This window comes from Rhinatrema bivittatum, chromosome 4 (genome assembly GCF_901001135.1).
Source record: "Rhinatrema bivittatum chromosome 4, aRhiBiv1.1, whole genome shotgun sequence".
Lineage (NCBI taxonomy): Eukaryota > Metazoa > Chordata > Amphibia > Gymnophiona > Rhinatrematidae > Rhinatrema > Rhinatrema bivittatum.
In genome coordinates this window covers 38,829,114-38,846,908 of record NC_042618.1, presented here as the reverse complement: position 1 = coordinate 38,846,908, position 17,795 = coordinate 38,829,114, and the positions used below count along the sequence as shown (strand labels likewise).

Sequence of the window (17,795 nt, the reverse complement as noted above, 5' to 3'; positions counted from 1 at the left end):
ATGAGTTCTTGATATTCTCGATCAGAGAATGCATTCTTTCCCACCTTTGGTGTCTCTGGCTTGATTTTCTGACCCAATGTCTCTTCTTTTCTCATTCTCTCTTCTTTTTTTGTTTTCTCTCTCTCTGGTATTCTTTTTTTCTGTTTCAGGTCTCTCTTCTTTGTCTCTCTTCTTCAGAGTGAATACTTTAATACTTTCTCTAGCTTCTTTATTTCTGCTCACCTCCTTTCTCCTCTTCCTCGGCTCCTCTTCCTCACTGCTGTCATTTCACAGCAGTTCTCCTTTCTCTCCTTTCATCTGTGCTCTCTCCTCCACTCCTCATCCCTATCCTCCTACATTTTATCTTACTGGATTCCTCTCTTCCCTCAACAAATCCAAGATCCTCTTTCTCTCCCCCCTCCATTTTCCCCCCATCCTCAGTCTTCTCCCTCATCATGGATCCTTTCTCCCTCTCCCTCCACACAATAACCGACCCCATCTCTCTCACTACACACTTATTCCTTTCCCCATCACCCTTCCCCTATCCAAGATATTCTCCCCCCTTCTTCCAGGACCCCCACACCTCCATCTCTGGGCCTTCTCTCCCTCAGTCCTAAGTCTTTTCTCCCTTCTCTGCATCCCCCCTCCTCCCCCCCCCCCCCCCCCCCAACATCCTGGTTCCTTTCTCTCTCTTTCATCCCTTGTCACCTCTCCCTCTCTGCACTCCAACACAGATTCAGTCTTCCCTCTCTTCATTCACCAGAAAGCTCTCCCTACATCCCCTCCCAGCAACCCAAAGATAGCTCTCTCCACATCCCCCCCCCCCCTCCCATCCCTGGAAGGCTCTCCCTGTATTCCCTCCACCTCTGCAAGGCTTCTCTTCCCCCCCACCCCCCCAGCAAAAGAAAAGGCTCTGCCCCTGGCAGTTTCTCTCTGCATTCTCCTACTCCCCATGAAAACTCTCGCCACATTCTTGCCCTCCTCCTCTCTCTTCTTCCTGTACAGCCAGCAGCAGGAGCCTCAGTGTATGCACAGTGCTGCTGCTTCCCTCCTCCTCCTCCTCCTCCCCATGCACTTCCACTTTGAAATAGGAAGTGCCCTTGTAGAGGGAGGAAGGGTGATGCGCGGATTGGCAGCCTAGACCCTATGACTCTCCCCACTGTGACCGCTCTGTGAGTCTGATGGCCGTACCTGGGAACTTTTGAGTTCTTCTCATCTGAGATGGGCGTACATTAGCTGGGGGGAGTGGGGGAAGGTTGGGCAAGAGTGTGCAAAGTTTTTTTATGTTTTTCTCTCTCTCCGCCTTCCCTGGCCTGACCCTATTGACTTCCTTCCTACGCCCCAACCCCAGCAATCTCTCTCCTTCTCTATGCCTTCCCTCCCCAGTACTCCCTCTCTTCTCCATGCCTCTCCCCACCCATCCCAGCACTCTCCCCCCTCCCCCACCCACCCTAGCAGGCTCCCCCTTCCCTCTGGCTCTTTACAGCTCCCTTCTTTGAGCCACCAGGGCCTTAGGAAGACTTTTTCTGCCCCGTGATGTAAGGTAGACTGCTGCTTCTGGCCGTGGAGGCCAAGGCAGACTTCTTCATTCTGTGGGCTGACAGGGCCTGAGGTAAAACTGCCTTCTCCATTCTATTTTGTGCTTAACATAACTCAACTCCCTGCGTGTGGCTCCAGTCTCACATTATGAGTCAAACAGATCTCATAGATCTTGTGGCCAATACCGTAAGACTGGCTTTGTGCACAGAAAAATGAGGCTATGTGAAGTGTTGCGCGCTGCTCCTGTCAGCTGGGGGAGAGGAAGCAAAGAGGAGAGTAATTTTGGAATATATAAATGACAGGTTCCTCTAATATTAGGGTTGTTTAACTGTATTATCCATGGCAGGGTGGGCTGTGCAGGGGGAAAGTCCACTCATATTTTGGCCTTGCCCTTCAGATGCTTGCTCCCCCAGCTGGCACGAGGAATATCTAGAAATCTTCCCACTGCTGGCCTGTGCTCTGCGGCATCTGCGCTGGCGCCACGAGCAAGGCCCGCGCTCTGCGGCACCTGCGCTGGCGCCACGAGCAAGGCCCGCGCTCTGCGGCACCTGCGCTGGCGCCACGAGCAAGGCCCGCGCTCTGCGGCACCTGCGCTGGCGCCACGAGCAAGGCCCGTGCTCTGCGGCACCTGCGCTGGCACTACGAGCAAGGCCCGCGCTCTGCATCATCTGCGCTGGCGCCACGAGCAAGGCCTGCACTCTGCATCATCTGCGCTGGCGCCACGAGCAAGGCCCGCGCTCTGCGGCACCTGCGCTGGCGCCACGAGCAAGGCCTGTGCTCTGCATCATCTGCGCTGGCACTACGAGCAAGGCCTGTGCTCTGCGGCACCTGCGCTGGCACTACGAGCAAGGCCCGCGCTCTGCATCATCTGCGCTGGCGCCACGAGCAAGGCCCGCGCTCTGCGGCACCTGCGCTGGCGCCACGAGCAAGGCCCGCGCTCTGCGGCACCTGCGCTGGCGCCACGAGCAAGGCCCGCGCTCTGCGGCATCTGCGCTGGCACTATGAGCAAGGCCCGCGCTCTGCATCATCTGCGCTGGCGCCACGAGCAAGGCCCGCGCTCTGCGGCACCTGCGCTGGCGCCACGAGCAAGGCCCGCGCTCTGCAGCACCTGCGCTGGCGCCACGAGCAAGGCCCGCGCTCTGCGGCATCTGCGCTGGCACTATGAGCAAGGCCTGTGCTCTGCAGATCTGCGCTGGTGCCACGAGCAAGGCCTGTGCTCTGCGGCACCTCCGCTGGCGCCACGAGCAAGGCCTGTGCTCTGCGGCATCTGCGCAGGCACTATGAGCTAAGTACAGGGGCAAATGTTTTTGGGGAGGGGAGGGAAGGGAAGCACACAAGCATCACAAGCCAGAAAATGCAGCAGCACAATGTTGTGTTGTCAACGTTAAATCACACAACATACTTTTCTATAATGAAATTTATTATTTTTTTTATTTATTTCTTTTGTATACCGACATTCGATCGAGATATCACATCGGTTTCCAGAAAACAGGTTGAATAGAGCCGGAACTGCCCTATTTTACATTGTAACAAGAGAACAGTTGATTAAACAATAAATATAAGGAACATTGTAACATATGAATAAAATTAAAATTAAATATTAGATGTGGGTATATAGAAATGGCATATAGCCTATATACAATATGTACAATATGACTTGGTTATGAGTAGGGTGGGGGACAGGGAAAAGGGAGGTTACGAGAAGGGTGGGGGACAGGGAAAAGGGAGGATAGAGAAGGGGGGAGGGGTTATGCGTTCATGCAGAGTAGAAGTTATGCGGTAAGGCTTTCAAGAGCGTTTATTATAGGATGTTGGGGTTCAGGAGGGAATGCTTTCAAGAACAGCCATGTTTTGAGCTGTTTTTTAAAGACTTGCGGTGAGGGTTCGTTTCTGAGCTGTGGGGGGAGGGAGTTCCAGAGGGTAGGGCCAGCTATTGTAATGGCTCGTTTGCGTGTTGTATTGAGGTGAGCATTTTTAAGAGTTGGGATGGAGAGGAGACCTGAGTTGGTGGATCTGAGATTTCTTTGTGTGAAATATGGCTGGATGTTGTTGTTTAGCCAGACCATTCTGTTGTTGTTTATTTTTTTGTGAAGAAGGGTGAGGGTTTTATACTGGATTCTTTGTGTGATGGGCAGCCAGTGGAGGTCTTTGAGAGTGGGTGTGATGTGGGAGGATTTTCTGTGATTGGTGATAATTCTGGCGGCGGCGTTTTGTAGAACTTGGAGGGGCTTGATGTGGATTTCAGGAAGTCCAAGGAGGAGGGAGTTGCAGTAGTCGAGTTTTGAGAAAATAATTGATTGTAGTACTGTTCGGAAATCATGCGGTTGGAGGAGAGGTTTGAGTTTTATAAGTGTTTGAAGTTTGAAAAATCCATCTTTGATTATATTGGAGATGTGTCGTTTAAAGTTGAGTTGGCTGTCGATGGTTACTCCTAGGTTTTTTGTGGATGGTGTGAGTGAGGTTCTTGATAAGTTTGGCATCCCAGTGTTGTTTGCGCTTCCTGTGTTGTTTGAGGGGGTGCTCTCGAGGGGGGAAGCGGGACGGTCGTCCTGGATGTGAATGATTTCTGTTTTGGCTTGGTTGAGGCAGAGAGATAGTTGTGATAGCAGTTGAGATAAATTTGAACTGAGTTTGTTCCATCTTTCCATGGTGAGTTCAATGGATTTGGTGATGGGGAGGAGAATTTGAATGTCGTCTGCATAAACGAAGTAGGTGAGGTTGGCATCAGAGAGGTATTTGCATAGTGGGAGGAGGTAGATGTTGAAGAGGGTCGAGGATAGTGAAGAACCTTGAGGGACGCCATGGGTGAGGGGCACTTGGGAGGATTCAGAAGAGTTTGTCTTGACAATGAAGGATCTGTTAGAGAGGTATGATTTGAACCAGTTGAGTGTAGTGTCTTGCAGACTGATCTCTTTAAGTCTGGTGAGGAGAGTTCTGTGGTTGATGGTGTCAAATGCGGCTGATATATCGAGGAGGATCAGTAGAAATGTCTTGCCACTGTCTCGGCCTCTGAGGATGGTGTCGGTGAGGGAGAGGAGGAGAGTTTCTGTGCTGTAGAGTTTTCTGAAGCCGTGCTGTGTTGGATGGAGAAGATTGTGGGCGTCGAGGTGGTCTGTGAGTTGATTGTTGACAGTTTTCTCGATGATTTTTGCTAGGAATGGGAGGTTGGAGACTGGTCTGTAGTTTGCAGGATCAGATTTGTCGAGTTGCGGTTTTTTTATGATTGGTTTGATGATGGCGTTTTTGAGTTTGTCTGGGAAGATTCCTTGTTCGAGGGATAGGTTGATGATTTGGGTTATAGGTTTGGCAATAATCTCTCTGATGAGTTTTATAGTAACATATAGCAACATAGTGAATGATGGCAGATAAAGACCAAAATGGCCCATCTAGTCTTCTCAGCAAGGTTTGGTTTAAAAAAAAAAATGTATATATATATATATATATATATATATATATATATATAATCTTAATTATTATGTTTTTGTTTTTAAGGGTAGTAGCAACTGCTGCTCTAAGCAGGCTATCCCCAAACCTTCAGTCCTTTAATTATAACTTATTTTAAACAATTATGAACTGCTACAAAAGTATAACCTCCAGCCCTGTGCTCTGCTTTCTCCTTTCTGTAGGACTCAGAAGTTAAAGGCACAAACAGGCCGACGCAATGCAATGCGCTCAGCCGAGCGCACTGTTTAACCCGAGACTGGACGTGCGTTTTGGACGTGCGTCCACAACCCCTTATGCTATAAGGGGGATTAACACGTCCAAAATGCGCGTCCAACGCCCGCGAAGCTAATAGTGCTCATCACATGCAAATGCGTGCTGATGAGGATATTAGCTATTCTCCCCGATTTAAAAAAAAAAATAAAAATGTGTGCCCGACGCACACATTTTTACATTCAGAAATTAACACCTGCCAGGAACGGGTATTAATATGAACAGCCCAAAAAGTGTACAGAAAAGCAGAAAATACTGCTTTTCTGTACTTCCTCCAACTTAATATTGTGGCGATATTAAGTAGAAGGAACAAAAAGGTGGACAACATTCAAAAGAAAAAATTTTTTTTAAAAAAGTGTGGGCAGGCAGGTTAGGGGAATGGATGCTGGTAAAACTGAGCGTCTGTTTTCCTAACTGGCTGACAGTCACCTCTCCTGGGCGCCCGCACACAACTTCCCCTAGCACCTCCTTTTTACCGTGGCAGCCGATTTAAATATTAAATGGGGAGCGCCCGGGAGAGGCGGATCGGCGCGCATTGGGAGAGCGGGAGCTCAATCACGAGTGCCCATTTTCCCCGCGCCGATATTGCATCAGCCTGAAAGCTAGCAAATATCATAAGTAGGACAGAGACACAACAATTACCCCCTCTTTTTTTTTTTTTTTTTTTTTTTTTAAATACAACAAAAAAATCTTAAGCCTCTTTTACAAGGAGTAAAAAAAAAACAGTTACACATGAGGTTTAACGTGTGATCGTTAACCATAAATGTTTTACAGAGCAATAATGGGAACATTTTCAATTCAAAGTAGACCGAATGGCTTTCCAAAGAAAGGAAGATGTCCATGTGAGGGTTTACGTGGTGGATATGTGCATTACGCCATCTGCTCAATAAGTCCATACCTAGAGAAGAGCAGGTCTGGAGAACTGGCAGATGGTACATGTTGTCCCAGAATAAATTCTCAGATTTGAACATTTCCGCAAGCCAAGATTTCCTGCTCAGATAGGCCAGGTGACAAGACTGGCCTGGTGTGACCATGTTGCTCGGCCTTGTCGTAATTTCAGCGGTGTTCCAGCCCTTCATTTAGAAAATATAAGAGGTGAGACCCTTTTAAAATGAGATTTGATTCTGACAATCATCTTGGATTTGCGCTGTGCAGACACTTGAGAACCCTTGATAGCAACAATTCTGTATGGGTCAGGAGAATACCTGCTCTCATGTTTGCAGGTCATAGGTTGGTGCGCCAGTATCAAATCTCTTGGTTGCAGGTCAGAAAGCATCACTCGTCTTGCGGTGTCTGTGTATTCTATAATGTTCTGCTTTGAGCATCCTGCTTTTGAGGCCATCCAGTGGCTTGAAGCTGGCAGCTAATCTTATTCTGATAAGAGACAAGTCTGACTAGAACATTCAGAAAGACTAGCATAGCAATCACTTAGCTAGAACACAATGTTCCTACCAGTAAACCTGCAAGGCCACGTGTTAAAATGGAGACAACATTTGAAATGGGATGCTCCACAGCCTGCAAAGCCAAAACCCTTCAGTGTTCACCCAATATAGAAGTAATGCTTTACTCTAGTGGAGGAGTAACCTATGGGCCGATGCAGTAAAGTGCGCTCAGGCTGAGCGCACTGTTAGCCCCCATTTGGCCGCGCTTTTTTGATGCGCTATTTTTACCCCTTATGCAGTAAGGGGTAATAGCGCGTGGAAAACGCGCGGCCAACCCCCCCAAAACTAATAGCGCTCGCAACATGCAAATGCATGTTAATGGGCCTATTAGTCATTCCCGCACAATACAGAAAATAAAATGTGCAGCAAAGCCGCACATTTTAATTTCGGCCGGCACCAGGAAAGTGTACAGAAATGCAGAAAAAACTGCTTTTCTGTACACCCTCCGACTTAATATCATAGTGATATTAAGCAGGAGGCCCCAAATATTAAAAAAAAATAAAATTAAAATCTGCCCGCGGCCCGCAGGTTGGAAGACGGAAGCTCAGTTTAGCCGGCGTCCGTTTTCTGAACCCATGGTTGTCAGCGGGTTTGAGAACCAACGCCGGTAAAATTGAGCGTCGGCTGTCAAACCCGCTGACAGCTGCTGCCTCCTTTTACCGCGGGTTTTTCTGTATCGGCCCGCTAGTGATTAGAGCAGTGGGCTACAAACCAGGGAAACTAGCATTCAAATCCCACTGCTACTCCTTGTGACTTTGGGCAAGTCACTTCACCACATGTTGCCTCAGGTCCTAACTTACTGCCTGATACACGAAGGCTTTTCTCCCATTCTGTGTCTATAGGAAAACACCTTGATGAATCAGGCCCTTAGATCGTAGGGAAATAACTATAGTACCTGAATGTAATCTGCTTTGAAGTACCAAAAAACAGAATGTAAATAAGTAATTAAGGCAAGCTTAAAATGTTCTCTTTTTTTTTTGTTTTTGCAGGCATGCACTTAAGAGAATACCACTCACTGTACTCTGGAGGAACAGCAGGAACCTCCACGTCCTCCCCTACATGACCCCCAATTGTCTCCAGGGAGATTCACAACATCTTAGAGGAGTCCTGGGGATTAAACATTCCTGGAAATGTAACTTTGCCAGTGAGGAAGATGACGTGCCAGATAGGCACAGCACATGTGAACCTAATCTGTCATATCTACGAGGCACATGATAGATGTAAGGACAAAGAAGTAATCTGGACATAGGAAGGTTATGTCTAGGAGGGGACTTGTTGATGTAGATCACACAGATGACTCATGATGCCATGGAAGACATCAGTGGTTACTTCCTAATCATTTCTGTCACTCACTAATCAGCTTTCAGTCTGCTGCACAAGACCTGCCTCTCTCCTGCACACTGTAGTGGTTCCCAGCCTTCTCCTGGAGGCACACCTAAGCAGTTGGGTTTTCAGGATATGTATAATAAATATGCATGAGATAGATTTGCATACATTGGAGACCCAGGGTATGCAAATCTATCTCATGCATATTCGGTGTGGAAATCCTGAAAACCCGACTGGCTAGTTGTGCCTCCAGGAGAAGGCTGGGAAACAGTGCTCCAGGCAGTGGATGAGAGGTGATGGGGAACCCAGCTCAGTGTCTGCACTTTTAAATACGCTAGGAATTTATTCTGGCAAAAACATTAAGGGGTAGATTTTCAAAAAACGCGAATAGGCGTACTTTTGCTGGCGCATCAGGCGCAAGCAAAAGTACACTGGATTTTAGTACATACGCGCGGAGCCGCGCGTATCCACTAAAATCCTGGATCGGCGCGCGCAAGGCTATGAATTCTGTATAGCCGGCGTGCGCCGAGCCGCGCAGCCTACCCCCGTTCCCTCCAAGGCCGCTCCGAAATCGGAGCGGCCTTGGAGGGAATCCTCTATCGCCCTCCCCTCACCTTCCCCTCCCTTCCTCTACCTAACCCACCCGCCCGGCCCTGTCTACACCCCCCCCCCCCCTTTACCTTTCTCCGGGGATTTACGCCTCCCGGAGGGAGAAGTAAATCCCCGCGCGCCAGCGGGCCTGTTGCACGCCGGGATGCGACCTGGGGGCGGGTACGGAGGACGCGGCCACGCCCCCGGACCGCCCCGGGCCGTAGCCACGCCCCCGTACCCGCCCCCAAAACGCTGCCGACACGCCCCCTAAACGCCGCGACGACCGGGCCCGCCCCCGACACGCCCCCCTCGGAGAACCCTGGAACTTACGCGAGTCCCGGGGCTCTGCGCGCGCCGGTAGGCCTATGTAAAATAGGCTCACCGGCGCGCAAGGCCCTGCTCGCCTAAATCCGCCCGGTTTTGGGCGGATTTAGGCGAGCAGGGCTCTGAAAATCCGCCCCTAAACATGTGGAGGTCACAGAAAACACATCTTGAACTTAATAATCAGTTGCTGCTTGTGCAGTAACTTGGTGTATACTAAAAGGGGTTTTTCACTATAATCTGAGTGTCTGGGAGTCACAGAGCAGCCAGACATAGAGGCTTCGCTGGTACAACTTGAATAGAGGTTCACTTCAAGGTAAGAACAAACCAACTGGCACCTGAGAAATAAGACTAAAAAGACGCATGTAGAAATAAAACATTGTGGTGTCAAAATACATTGTCCTGTAAAACAAATGCCTGTTAAAGAAATAAAAACATTTAAAAAACAAATGTGCCCAAGAAGTACTGTGACACATTTCAGAAACACACCTGAGCAGTAATATTTGGCCTTTCCAGAAATTCTTTCAGCTATTCTAGAGTAAATAGCCCTATTTAAAAGAGTTAGAAATGACATGCCACACCCAATGGACCTCATTGGACTGTACTGGCAAGGATGTCATAAATCAGATTGCTCATTGTGTGAATCTGGGGTTCAGTAGAGAGCACTCAGTGTTGTTAGCTGAAAGTTGGCTGGGCGAAAACTCTGCGACTCCTCCTGACTCTGCACAGGACCGTGGTTTCAATTACGGTGTAATTAGAGCTCTCCTGGTTACCCACAAGCCTGAGACAGGAAGAAATAAACACTCAGGAGCTGTTCTAAGTGTGTTCTGATGGCCCATCATCAGACCAGTTGGCAAAGCCCTTAACTGTCTTGTTTCCACCAGAGGAGCCGTGGCTCTCAAACGCCAGAGAGAATCTTCTCTGCCACATTTCCAAACCTACGGAAATTCCTGCCACTGAACATCAGACAAGCTCCCCAACCTGCTAGCCTTCAGAAAACGATTGAAAACATGGCTCTTTGAAGCAGCTTTAGGACAAGAAATGCACATATGGCCTGCTTCTCAAACCACACCTAAACTGTTTGATATTACAGCAGAAACTTCCAATCTCAATTTAAACTACTGCATTCCTGCATCCCCCCCCCGGTGTCTCTAACTTACCTCATATCACCGAGAAACCATATGCATCTTATCCAGACGTCGCCAAAATGATTACTCCTGATCAGTCCCTAAATTCTGCATGCCTTTGGTGCCTCTGCCTCATTATGTTTCTCCAGATGTTACTCCAAAAAATTGGTCTTGATATACCCCAAAACGACTCTCAGGCTTTAAATCTATAGCTCTATGTGCCTTTCATGCCTTTCCAGATGGAAGGATGTTACCCTGATGTATCCTTCTACTTCCACCTGCTGTGCTTTAATTACTTACTGTCTTAACTACTACCCTGATGCCTTTATCTCATTATGCCTCTCCAAATGTTACTCTGATACATCTTTTTCCTTCACCTACTATGCCATCTTTAATTACTATTTAATCACTTTTGATTGGGTGACCAGAGAGTTGGATCAAGGGAGCGAGCTAGATGAAAGGCGAAGTAGGAGAGGCACGATAAAGACATTTAAACATCTCCAAGATCTCCATGCACAGGACGCTAGATTCTTTCAGTAGAAAGGAAGTTTTAGAATGGGGGGGGGGGGGGGGGTCAAAGGATGAGGGTGAAAGGGGGGTAGCTTAGGAGTAATCTTAGGAAATATTTCTTCACAGAGAAGGTAGAGGATGCATAGAATGGCCTCCCCATGGAGATAGCGGAGACAAAAATAGCATCTGAATTCAAGAAGGCATGGGATAAACACAGGGGATCTCTGAGGGAGTGATGGGAATTGTAAAGCCAAATAAGTTGGGTGGATGGGCAAACTAAATAGGTCATTTGGTCCTTTTTTCTGCCATCGTGTTTCTATTTTTCTGTGCTATGATACTTTATCTAATTCTGCTCATGTGAATGTGGTGGGTAACGGCTGATGTAATTTCAAACTTGCTTTGTTCTCTTTCCTTGGAAAAGCATGTAATAAATAAATGATGATGAAGATGATGGTGAAAGTATGGCGCTCTGCCAGCTTCACTGCTTGTTTTGGGAAGGCAATACATTTAATTACAAATCTTTTTCCTAGAGGTGCGAGATCTACAGCTGAGCCGAAGTGGCTGCACCAGAGCTGAGGCAGCAACCAATCCGGGGACAGTCCAGCAGTTGGAGATCCGGAGCTGCTACAGCTTGCTAAGACCAGGCTTGCTGCTGAGAGCCCGCAGTAATACAGCATGCACAAACTCTACTGCCAATACAGCAAGAGGTTTTGCACACACAAAAAAAATGTGTGCACGACAATGTACGTACAGGTGAGCCCCCTTGCAGGGAAATCCCATGATGACATTAGTTGTTAGCCCTGAATGCAGAGAGGCACACTGGATTAACTGGTGATTTCTTAGCCCTGGAAACTTAACTGTTAGCCAAAGGTAAAGTTTCCAGGGCTAATTTTAGTCTGTGGCTAGAACCTGGAGTTCTGGTGCCAGGACCTGTTGTCTGGAAGGGAATGCCCAGTGCTTACTTTTCCTGCAGCTCCAGATCTTGCTCCCTTCCTATATACTCCTTCTGAGTGAAAACAAGCTCTCAGCCTATGCAAAAGGCCAAGCACACATTTTAACTCGATTGCTTTTTTTTTTTTTTAAACTCCGGATACATTAGCATACCATTTGTTTACTGCATTGGGAGTTAAATTTTATTTTTTTTACGGATGGGTTAAAAAACGGTGTGCTGCATTTCGGGGCACAGTTTTTACTGGCGCACCTTATTAGACTGGGCCCTCCGGTTCTCTTTTTAGAGCAGCAACACCTGGAAACCTCTGCCAGTATTTTCCATGTAACTGTCGCAAACTGGCCACAGGGTGGCACCACCGAGTAAAAGATGCACGCCAGACAAGAACTAAAACTCTAGCAGTCCTTTGTGTGGCAAAACGTTCACCTTTTATTGTCCTTCTGAATTTTTGCACCTGGTGTACGTACTTGGATCACTGCATATACACAAAGTACAGAGATACTTTCCCAGAGTTACAGAGAAAATAAATCTAAGCCTGCTGCTTCCATAGACATGTGAGATGTGCGTAGAGACGAGAGGCCCTCTTGCCAAGGTGATGCTTGAGGTGCTGGGTGCTAACTGAAGGTGTTTCGGGGGATCCATCATGTGTGGCCTGCCCTTTGCTTCGCAGGGATTTGTGGGAACTCTCAGGTTGTGTGGAGAGGGAGCAGATGTACTAAGACTAAATATTAATAATGAAGGATGTGAACGCCTGGAATTGGTATGGATTGCCCAGTGCTAAAAATGATCAGAAACTGACCAGGTTCTCATGCTTTTCAGTTGTGTTCCATATATATACTTGTTTTTGTTTCATGTATTTTATGTCTGATCTCTATTATTTTGTATATCTACTGTACTGTGCTGTTGTACCTCTCCTTCAGCACCTAGATAAAGAGACAAGAAATTAACACAACTACAGGACCGTGGTGAACCTTGACCTTGATCCAGCTGCTGCATCTTAGGGGACGTTAAGTGCCTCCTGATGGCCCTAAGCACGTCTTCCTACACATGTTGTAAAGTACAAAACAAAATGTACCAAGAACTGTGCCTTTGTTACGGCTATTTATGGAAGTTGAACAATATGCTCCCTTAAATGGCTCTGCACTGAATGCTATGCATTATGGATGTTATAGGAGTACCGTGCACAGGGGGATGCAGTAAAGAGCAGTGCGGGCTGTGACCTGAAGCAGCTGAGGAAGTTTCCCCTGAGCTGGGACCTGATGCAATGATCACCTGCAATCTTAGATGCCCTCCCCAACCTCAGGGAGAACAAATTGCAAACAGAATCTTACTCAGTAGAGTTTGGCTGTTTCAGTGAATAGAGGCTCTTTTGTCATCACAAGATTTAGTCATCATTTACTGTATATGTACAGGGTGGGACAGAAAAAGGTTTCATCTTCCTTTGTTAAGGATGGCTGTGTCTTAGGCAGGGTCATCTCAAAAGAATGACAATGACAACACCCACCGACGCCCAGGTTCTTAGCTCATCGTTCATTAAGACATCAGAGATGTTTGTTTCCTTATGTGAAATGTCTTTAAAAAAAAACCTACAACTCTCTCTCCCCCCCCCCCCCCCCATGCTTTGTGGTGTTTCACAGCCTAAAGCTTGCTTTCCTACGCATACAAAATGTAATTCTGTGGTGAGTAGGAGGCAGTGATGACTTAAATAAGATTATCCACTGTGACTTTGTTATTTACTGCTTATATTCTACTTGAGATGCCTGAATATTTGTTTAGGCCCCAATCCATGCAGAAAATAAATCTGGCTGCATAAACAGCATTATTGATAGTCTGCTTTTTTTTTTTTAGGCACTTCAAAAGTCGATTATATTCAAGTGCTGTAGGCATATCTCTGTCCCCAGAGGGTCCATAATCGAAGCTTGTACTGGAGGCAACGGAGGGTAAAGTCACTCGCCCAAGGTCACGCAGAGGGCTTCTGTAGTTTGCAACCCCACTATTTGAACCACTAGGCTACTCGTGGGTTTCTCTGCCTTTACGGTGAAAATCCAACTGTCGGATTGGAGCTGCGGGCTGTGGACAGACCCTTCTAGGCTTTTTGACTAATATAGAGAATCTGTACAACAGGAGACGTTAAGTCCCTGCCACCTGACTTCAAGTACATTATGACCATTGCCAAAATAGGAGGATACAACATCTTGTATTTAAGAAAAATAATCTGCAGGGTTTAAATAACACTGTTCATGCAATTGGATTTCATTATCTGCCTTTCTAATCCGAGCTCAAGGCAAGTTAGGTTCAGGTACCATAGGTGTTTCCCTGTCCCCAGAGGGCTAAACGATTTAATTTTGTACCCGAGATAATGGCGGAAAAAGTGCCTTGCACAAGGTGCATCAGTGGCAAAAGCAGGATTTGGGTGCTGGTTTCCCTGGCTCTCAGTTTACTGCTCTAACCACTAGGCTACTCCTCCACTCCTGTGCGAACAGCTGCCATAACAGGCCCATGGACTATTTCTTCATAGGGGTCATATGCAACCATGACTTCAGGGTAAGGAGAAGGTCATATCGTTTCGTTAGATAAAAGAACCCCTCCTCCAATGATGCAAAGGGCAATGAGGAGAAAACACTGGGAAAAAATACAAAATAAAAAGGGGGCACGGAATGTTATCTAAAACCCGGCAGAAGGAAACCCCAAGAAGCCAAGGACAGCACAGCAGAGGTGCAGGCGAGGACATTAGAACACTGGAATGTTGGGTTCGGCGAGATTTTTCCTGCAGCTTCTCGGGGTCTGAATGATAATAGAGAAGGGCCTTAAGTAATATCCCCTTATGTTAAATACTTTTCCCATTTTGTTGGTCATAGCGTCCTGTGATATATGTTGGCATGGTTTGCAGCATGGTACATTGCAGGTATAAATATCCTGTATTCCTTTCTGAGTTTCCCTAGAATCTTGCTTTTAACTCATTTCTGCTTCAGATTGGTTACCTGAAGGCCGATACCAGTGGCGCAGGGAATATTTCTTTCCGTGCTTCATCCTGCAGGAGTAGTGGCTGTCAGTCTTTTACGATCTGTAGTGGTAGCCCCCATTTGTGTTGCTGACATCATCCAGGGCGCTATGTTTTACTGGGGTTCATGTCCAGCGAGGGTGGAGATAACATCCTGGGCCTCTGGCGTGGTCAGTTGTCCTGCAGTTCAAACAGTCCCACCATTCTGCTGGGTGATGCTAAAATGGTATAGGAGAACCCACAAGAAGACCTGAGGAGGAAAATAGCAACAGAAGGGTCCAATAACAATCAGCCCACTCACTGTCCATTTAGCAAGGGCAAAGTAGAGAAATAATCCAAAGAATCTAGCGGGTGCTCAGAATAAAGATAATTTACTTCAATTTAAAAATAAGAATCCAGGCCAAGATGGTGAAAATCAAAATCAGCAAACAAAAAGATAAGAGTTAGAAAAATCAGAATTTCCTTGTTCATTTTGTTCCTCGTAGCTGGACTCCTCCCTTCTGCATCACCATCCATGCTCACAAAAGCCCTCCCCTTGAAGGGTAGAGTTAACGGGAATGCAACTCCTCTACCATACGCTGGTCAAAGGATTGAAACATCCCTAAAATCAAAAATCCTAACAGGGTTCAACAAGTCAAAAACATCTCAAACTGTAATCCAGACTCTCGAAACTCTCCTCAGGCCTCTTGTCTTCTCTTCCCAAAGCCTCAGCTCTTCTCTTTATCCTTGCTATCGCCTGGCTGCTCAGGCCAAAAGATCTTTGATGTAGCCCTTCCTTGCAGACTGATCAGCCTTCTAAAAAAAAATACATAAATCTCACTCTTTATCCTCCTTCAAGTCACAAACCCCCCCAGGGATGAGGCAAGGACCATCCAGAACTCCCACGCCATCTTCTCTCTCCAACCCAGAAAATCACTCAGCATGCTCCCGGGGAAGACTCCCCCAAGAAGGCGGGGTTACAGCCAGGGAAGGATTCTCAGAAACAAAAGTCTCTCTCCCACTGCCCAGGAGGGAAGGTCACAGATCTTTCTTAGTTTTCGCAGCGCTGGTTTATATGTGACTACATTACAAAGGGTACCCGCTCTGTGGTTTTTCCTCCCTTCGTACTGCAGTAGATTTGTCCTGGGTGATTTTAATGAACAAGCAATCATCTTGGAGCTGATTTTGGGGTGCTAGCCCTCTTGTTTGAAGGATTTAGTCAGACCTTTGAGGGGTTCATCCCTGTCTTTTGGATCAGAGCGTACACAGTGATACTGTGTGTAATGGATTTTTTTTTGTATGGGAGGAGCTGAAGCAGGAACTGTGAGTAAACTGCATCTGCCAACCTCTTTCCTGTATGCAGATGTTTGTAGGTAGCCATTGTTGACAGAAACTGTGGTATCCAAAAAGTTAACTCTTTCTGTGGAGTAGTCCATTTTTAATCTGATTGAATGCATTTAGGGGTAGATTTTTTAAAAAAGCGCGATCGCGTACTTTTGTTCGCGCAGCAGGTGCAAACAAAAGTACGCAGGATTTTATAAGATACGCGCATAGCCGCGCGTATCTTATAAAATCCTGGATCGGCGCGCGCAAGGCTGCCGATTTTGGGCAGCCTGCGCGCGCCGAGCCGCGCAGCCTGCCTCTGTTCCCTCCGAGGCCGCTTCGAAATCGGAGCGGCCTCGGAGGGAACTTTCTTTCGCCCTCCCCTCACCTTCCCCTCCCTTCCCCTACCTAACCCACCCCCCAGCCCTATCTAAACCCCCCCCCTTACCTTTGTCCCTAGATTTAAGCCTGCGAGAAGCAGATGTAAATCTACGCGCGCCAGCGGACTGCTGGCGCGCCGTCATCCGACCCGGGGGCTGGTCCGGAGGCCTCGACCACGCCCCCAGGCCGGCGCCACGCCCCCGGTCCCGGCCCCGAAATGCCGCATCGTTCGGCCCCGCCCCCGACACGCCCCCTTCAAAAAAAACCCCGGGACTTACGCACGTCCCGGGGCTCTGCGCGTGCCGGCGGCCTATGCAAAATAGGCCGCCGGCACGCGAGGGCCCTGCTCGCGTAAATCCGGGCGGATTTACGCGAGCAGGGCTTTTAAAATCCGCCCGTAAATGAATTGTAAACCTCTTTGACAGTCTCTTCTCCGTCTTTCCAAACCATAAAAAGGTTATCAATATACCAATAGTATTTGAGGGGTCTAGTGGGGTGGGCAAACATTTTTTTAAACAGAGACACATTACTGGTGCTTATCAGGACCGGAGCCCAGGCCCCTTTAGGAAGTCCATGAGCTGGGGGGGATGTTGGCTGGCAGCAGCGGAGGGTGGGCAGTCACAGTGAGTACCAAAGCAGCAACCATACCAATAAGAAGATTCATTCAAACCAGTTAAATATAACAACATCTACATAGTATAAAAAATCATATAAAAATGTCCAAACACCCATAAAATATTACAACACAGATACATCAAATAATAGCCAATAGTAAGGATTACAAAAAATGACCTGGGAACTTTGGATTTCCAGATGCCCTGAGATTGTCGTGGATTAGCTGCACAGACAGAGAGGAAGGAGGAGGTTGTTGCAAACACACGTGCTCTCTTTCTCTCACCCACACACATATATACACATGCTCTCATCCACCCATATACACACACACGCTCAATGTTCTCTCTCACTCTTATGCACACAAATAATGCTCTCTGTCACCCACCCATACACACACACACATTGCTCTCTCACCCACCCATACACACAAATTGTCTCTCTAATCAACCCATACACATAGACACATGCAATCTCACCTACCCATACATACACATACAATGCTTTCTCTCACTCACACACACATACAATGCTCTTTCACCTACCCATATACACACATATGCTCTCTCACCCACTCATACACACATGCTGTCACCCACCCATGCATACAATGCTCTCTCTAACCCACACTCACTTTCACACATACTCATATTCTCTTTTCTCACCCTCCAGCAGCTCCTCTTCTAAGGCTCCACAGGCTCCGCAGTCAATTCTGGTAGCACGTGAAGCATCTCTTCCTGCCCCACCGGCCACGCAGTCAATTCTGCTGGTGATGCTATGCTCCTCTACGTCCTGCTATGATGCTCCTCCTCCTCCTGCCCACCGGCCACGCAGTCAATTTCACTGAGTTCCTGACACTTCTCTTCTTCCTGCCACGATGCTCCTCCTCTTCCTGCCCACCAGCTGTGATGCTCTGCTTAAGCTGAGGGGGATGTCACTGCCGGCCGCCAACATCCAGGTTGACTTCATCAACAAAAGCCTGCAATGTCAGGCCATTGTTG

General features: G+C 47.6%; 2 long non-coding RNA genes across 5 annotated transcripts in view; one reads left to right on the top strand and one right to left on the bottom strand.

Moving 5' to 3' along the window:
• The window catches only part of LOC115089740, a 56,881-nt gene extending 42,177 nt beyond the window's left edge, over nucleotides 1-14,704 (top strand). For 2 of the 4 annotated variants that reach the window (XR_003856217.1, XR_003856221.1), the window contains exons 3-4: nucleotides 7,664-7,894; nucleotides 11,080-13,310. This is a non-coding gene — a long non-coding RNA (uncharacterized LOC115089740). Of the gene's footprint in view, nucleotides 1-7,663; nucleotides 7,895-11,079; nucleotides 13,311-13,346 lie in introns of those variants that run through there. The other 2 variants (XR_003856219.1, XR_003856218.1) reach the window with 2 other exon arrangements.
• A 149-nt stretch (nucleotides 14,705-14,853) lies between these two features.
• Nucleotides 14,854-17,727, bottom strand: LOC115089741. Its single transcript, XR_003856222.1, has 2 exons — nucleotides 17,460-17,727; nucleotides 14,854-15,294 (listed from the first exon to the last, which is right to left on the bottom strand). It is a non-coding gene; the product is annotated as an uncharacterized LOC115089741 (long non-coding RNA).
• Nucleotides 17,728-17,795: the final 68 nt, after the last annotated feature.